We start from the raw sequence: 5,893 nt of genomic DNA on the forward strand, positions 1-5,893 counted from the left end.
CATGCATGATTGCCATGTTTTGAATCCATTTATGGTTGAAGTTTTATTTAAACGTTCTAAATACAAATGTTTAGTTGTCTTTCAATAGCAGAGGTCAAGAGAAAAAAAAAACAAAAGACAACAGGCGTGGTGGCTCATACCTACAATCCCACACTTTGGAGGCCAAGGTGAGAGGATCACTTAATCACTTAAAGCCAAGAGTTCAAGACCAGCCTGGGCAACATTAACAAGACCCTGTGTCTACAAAAAATAAACAAGTAAGCCAGACGTGGTGGCCCATGCCTGTAGTCCTAGCTATTCAAGAGATTGAGGCAGGAGGATCACTTGAGCCCAGCGAACTGAGGCTGCAATGAGCCATGATTCCACCTCTACACTCAAGCATGGTCTACAGAACAAGACCCTGTCAAAAAAACAAAAAATCAGTATTTAAATAAGTAAAAATGTTTTTCGTTTTTCTAGTTTTGCATATCATGCTGTAATAAATCTTTATAATTAGTTTTTAAAGGAACATCTGTGTGATTTTTGTGTGTGGTTGACTTTTCAACTTTAGATTTTTCTCCCCTGTTGGACTTCCAGAAGTGAAATTATAGTATCAAAGAATATTTACCATAGACTCTTTGTTTCATGGTGCAAAATTGCTTTCCAAAAGGCTTGTGCAAATTCAACTGGGAATATGCTAAACATAGACATACATGACGATGGAGATCAGCATTAAATGTTACGGTAGGCTGGATGTGGCGGCTGACGCCTGTAATCTCACCATTTTCGGAGGCTGAGGTGAGGGGATCACGAGGTCAAGAGATCGAGACCATCCTGGCCAACATGGTGAGACCCCATCTCTACTAAAAATACAAAAATCAGTGGGGCATGGTGGGGCACGCCTGTAATCCCAGCTACTTGGGAGGCTTAGGCAGGAGAATGGCTTGAACCCAGGAGGTGGAGGTTTCAGTGAGCCGAGATCGTGCCACTGCACTCCAGCCTGGCAACAGAGCAAGACTCCGTCTCCAAAAAAGAAAAAAAAAAAAAAATTGTAGTGGTTTATGACTGGTAACTTTTTTTTGAGACAGTGTTGCTCTGTCGCTGGAGTGCATTGGCCTGATCTTGGCTCAGTGCAACCTCTGCCTCCTGGGTTCAAGCGATTCTCGTGCCTCAGCCTCCCGAAACGTACCTTTAAATAAAGTAGGGAGCACAACAAAGGAGTTTTTAAAAGGTCTCAAGATGAGCCATCAAGGATAGACTCCAAGGGCGGCTAGACCCCTTAGCCTGGAGGAAGGGTACCTTTACAGCAACGCCTTCTCAAACTTGTTTATGTGCTTGGACATTTCAATGGCCCGGGTAGGCAGCGTGTCCGGGCCCGAGGGGTGGAGTGCCGCCCTGGGGAGCGGCTGCAGCGCAGGATCCCGGGGGGACAGCTCAAGGCAGGCCAGGAAAGGACGCGCCGGGCAATGGGCGCGGAGACGAAGGGGCCGGACGGCGGCGAGACGCTGGCTCCGGTCGCAACACCCGGCTGCTTAGGGCCGTGGTGCTGCTTGGGGCGTTCCAGGCGGCCAAGTACCCTCGGTGGCCCTGGCAGGGCGGTGCCTGGGGTGGGCGCTGGGCCTGCAGGCCTGCAGCCACGGTTGGCGCTGTCCGCTAGGGCCAGGTGCTGAAGTGTTGGCCGCGAGCGGAGCTGGCTTCCCGGGGCCGCTGCGGGTGGACTTGGACAACACAAAGGGCTGCTGGAGCGGGGCCACTTTTTCCCCCAGGTAAGCTGTCCTCCAGCAGCACACGCTCGGCCTCCTGGAGAGGAAAGGGAAGCGGCCTGGCTTCCACCTTCTCCTGGGCACCCAGGTGAGGAGGAACCCGAGGGAATAGACTGCCCCCTTTTAGCCTCGCGCTCCCCAGTGCAGCCAATGACACAACTCAGTGACAACTGATGGAATGACCGTCTTGCCTCCCTCTCTGTAATGGGGAAAAAAAGCCAGAGATACCGAGCCAGCTTTTTGCCAGGAATCAAGACAACTCATGTGTTGACTTGGTTTCCCCATCTGTAAATTGCTGGGAATATTTAAGAACATCTAGAGGCCGGGCACAGTGGCTCCTGCCTGTAATCGCAGCACTTAGGGAGACCAAGGCGGAAGGACCACTTGAAGTCAGGAGGCGGAGGCTGCAGTGAGCCGAGATCTTACCACTACACTCCAGCCTGGGTGACAGAGCAAGACCCAGTCTCAAAAATAAAAAACCAAAACATGTAGAAAGTGGAATATTCCTGTTTCATTAAAGCTTTTGGGACCATTTCGTGAGATAATGTAGGTAGAAAGGCATTACAAAGTTTTTTGCTCATAAGAGGGGCTTAGAAAATTAAAATTACCACCAGCTGGAAACTGGTTTCTAAGAACTGGAGATAAAAAACGCCTTCATCTTTTTAGAAGCACTTGCACAAAAATGAAGTATCAGGTGGCTCTGAGAAGAGATGATAAATTTCCTGAGTACTCCAAGAACAATGGGAAGAAAATTAAAATGACAGTAATTTTCCAAGGTGTAGATTTAGCCAGAATGAGCAACCTAAATCAGCCCTATAGTTTCCCTTCAAAAAGAGAACACTCTTAATTATTTGTCTTTTAGCATGGTATCATTTGAAGGAAAAATAGAAGGCCAGGTACCATTTAACCTTTTAACAGTGTGGCTTTTTCACTTACAAAAACTTACATATTATGATACGTGTTGATTTTTTAGAAGAATTCAAAGTCACACTGTGACACAGTTCCAGTTTATCTGGTGATTTTCTTTGAATATGCACCTATTTTTATCTCACAATAACCATATGATGTAGGTTTTTACTGTCATTTTAGTAATGAGGAAATTAAGAATCAAAGAGATTTCAGCTTGGTGATTTGCTTAAGGCTGCACAGGTTTGAAGCTGCAGAGCCAGGACTGGAGCCTAAGTCCAGGGATAGTGCTCTTTGGGTTGTGTTTTACCTATTAAAACTAACTATATTACCTAATTAATCTATTAGCATTAGTAACACAAGCTGTCATATTTATGTAAGTCTACAGAGCAGATTCTCAAAGTCAAAGACAAAACATCCCCCCAGAAATCAAGTACAAAGCAAGAGTAACTTGCAAAACAGGTTAAGGTTGCTTATAGCTGTAACTATCAGAACTTTCACAGTAATCAGAAACAAACTGTGGTCAAATGAACTGCATAAATTATTTTGTCCTCTTACTACAAATATTAAGTTTCCAGCATATTAGGCCTATTCCAGATTTTTAAACATGCAGCCATTAACAAACACAGGCAATTGAAAGGAACGGCATTGGATCACCTGAGGTCAGGAGTCGAAGACCAGCCTGGCAGACATGCAGAAACCTGTCTCTACTAAAAATACAAAACTTAGCCAGGTGCGGTGGTGGGTGCCTGTAATCCCAGCTACTTGGGAGGATGAGGCGGAGGTTGCAGTGAACCAAGATCGCACCAATGCACTCTAGCCTGGGCAATAGAGCCAGACTCTGTCCAAAAAAAAAAAAAAAAAAACAAACAAAAAAACAACTGTATTAAATGGTTAATAAGTGTTACCCTCCAGGTGACATAATGTGGGTGAATTTTTTTTCTTATTTTTCTACACTTTCTACAAGGAGCAAAATTATTATTATTATTTTTTTTGGCGGAGCTAGCTCAAGTTTTATTTTAGCCAAAAAAAAAAAAAAGCGCAATTGTTTTGTAGCTGGAGGCATGGGCAAGGGGATCCCCAGATGGTAAACTCCCCTGCAGGTGGACTTAGGGCTACGACTGAGCCTCAGGTGAGTCTCCCGTTTGCCGTGCTCCCCTGCACAGCAGCCTCCTTTCCGGGCTCTGGGGCAGCCGCAGGAGGGGCAGGCTGGGAGGGGCTATAGCAGCTGTTCACTTGGGCTGACGTCAGGACTCGGACACCAGCTTCCCATCACGGGTCTCAAGCTTCTTCACAACGACGGCCCTGGTGGAGGTGGAGCTGGCGCCAGAAGCAAAGCTAGAGCTCAGGCAGTAGCTTGTGAGGCCCCCCTAGGCCGAGCTCAGACCACCTGCATAGCCACTGGTGGTCTTCGAATGGATACTCATGTTCTGCATCCCAGACTCCAGCCGGCTCTCCTCGCCCCCCAGCAGCTTCCTGTAGGTGGCTATCTTGACGTCTAGGGCCAGCTTGAAGTTTATCAGCCCCTGATACACAGCTGCCGTGCCATGTCCCACTTGGCCGGCTGTGGGACAGCCTCTCAGCTTGGACAGCTTGGCGTTGGCATCCTTAACGGCCAGCTCCCCACGCTGCTCGGCATCTGCGAGGTGGCCTCCAGGGAAGCCCTCTGGCCTTTGAGGCCCTCAATCTCAGCTTGGAGCCGGCTGATGTTCCCGTTTATCTCGGAGATCTGTCTTTGAACGCCGCAGGTCATCCCTGTGCTTCCCAGCCAGCGCCTGCAACTATTCATACTTGATCTGGTACATGGTCTCACAGCCTCAGCCTGGCTGCGGTTGGCGATCTTCTCGTACTGCGCCTTGATCGCAGTGATGATGGTGTCCACGTCCAGGGCGCGGCTGTTGTCCATGGACAACACCACAAACGTGTCCGAGATCTGGGACTGTAGCTCCCGCATCTCCTCTTCACACAGCTGACTGAAGAAGTTGATCTCGTCAGTCAGTCCTTCCAGGCGAGACTCCAGCTCTACCTTGTTCATGTAAGCTTCATCCACATCCTTTTTTTTTTTTTTTTGAGACGGAGTCTCGCTCTGTCGCCCAGGCTGGAGCGCAGTGGCGCAATCTCGGCTCACTGCAAGCTCCGCCTCCCGGGTTCACGCCATTCTCCTGCCTCAGCCTCCCGAGTAGCTGGGACTACAGGGGCCCGCCACCACGCCTGGCTAATTTTTTGTATTTTTAATAGAAGGGATTTCACCGTGGTCTCGATCTCCTGACCTCGTGATCTGCCCGCCTCGGCCTCCCAAAGTGCTGGGATTACAAGCGCGAGCCACCGCGCCTGGCCATCCGCATCCTTCTTGATAAGGGCAAATTCATTCTCCACCTCTGTACGCTTATTGATCTCATCCTCATACTTGTTCTTGAAGTTCTCCACCAGCCCCTGCATATTGCCAAGCTCTGCCTCCAGCTTCAGCTTCTCCTGGCCCAGAGTCTGCAGCTGCCGCCTAAGGTTATTGATGTAGCTCTCGAACACGTTTGTCCACGTTGCTCCGAGCCATCTGCTGCTGCTGCAGGAGGCTCCACTTGGTCTCCAAGCATCTTGTTCTGCTGCTCCAGGAACCGTACCTTGTCTGTGAAGCAGGCAAACTTGAGAGTCTTGATCTGCTCTTTCTCCTGGGTGCTCACGGCCTGGATGTTGGGGTCCATGTACAGGTTAAGGGAGCTCAGCAGGCTCTGGTTGACCGTGATGGTGGTGATGCCTCCCATTCCACTGGCCCCACGATAGCCTCCACCCTGGCTACCCCAGAAGCTGCTGCTGCCCACTCGGGAGAAGCTAGAGAAGCTGATGGGGGCACCGGACCCACTTGTGTAGGAGAGGCTGCTGAAGGCCCAGGGGCCAGAGGTGGACACCTTGTAGGACTTCTGGGTCACCCTGATGGACATTGTGGAGGTAGGCAGGCTGAACCAAGTGGAGATTCCAGAAGGAGTGGAGAAGCTGCTTCTTGGTCTGCAATTTTTAAATCAAGAACCACGTTTTATATATGTAACTGGATGTCAATGGGCCAACTTATTTTAATACTTCGATGCTTGTTAGACACATCCTACTGATTTGAGAGCTTAGTATTTCAGTAATGCAGTGTTTCCATTAAGTTTCAATTCATCTTATTAAAAAGATATAAGAGCTAGAATGCATCCTTCCATAAACCCAAAGAAAGGGGGTTGGGAACAGAGAAAAAAGTTGCATTAAGTGGA

The 5,893-nt window shown here is 48.8% G+C and overlaps 1 pseudogene; it reads right to left on the reverse strand.

The window, feature by feature from the left end:
- Positions 1 to 1,306: 1,306 nt before the first annotated feature.
- On the reverse strand, positions 1,307 to 5,584 carry LOC100600551 (annotated as a pseudogene).
- Positions 5,585 to 5,893: the final 309 nt, after the last annotated feature.

Source organism: Nomascus leucogenys, chromosome 2, assembly GCF_006542625.1.
Source record: "Nomascus leucogenys isolate Asia chromosome 2, Asia_NLE_v1, whole genome shotgun sequence".
Lineage (NCBI taxonomy): Eukaryota > Metazoa > Chordata > Mammalia > Primates > Hylobatidae > Nomascus > Nomascus leucogenys.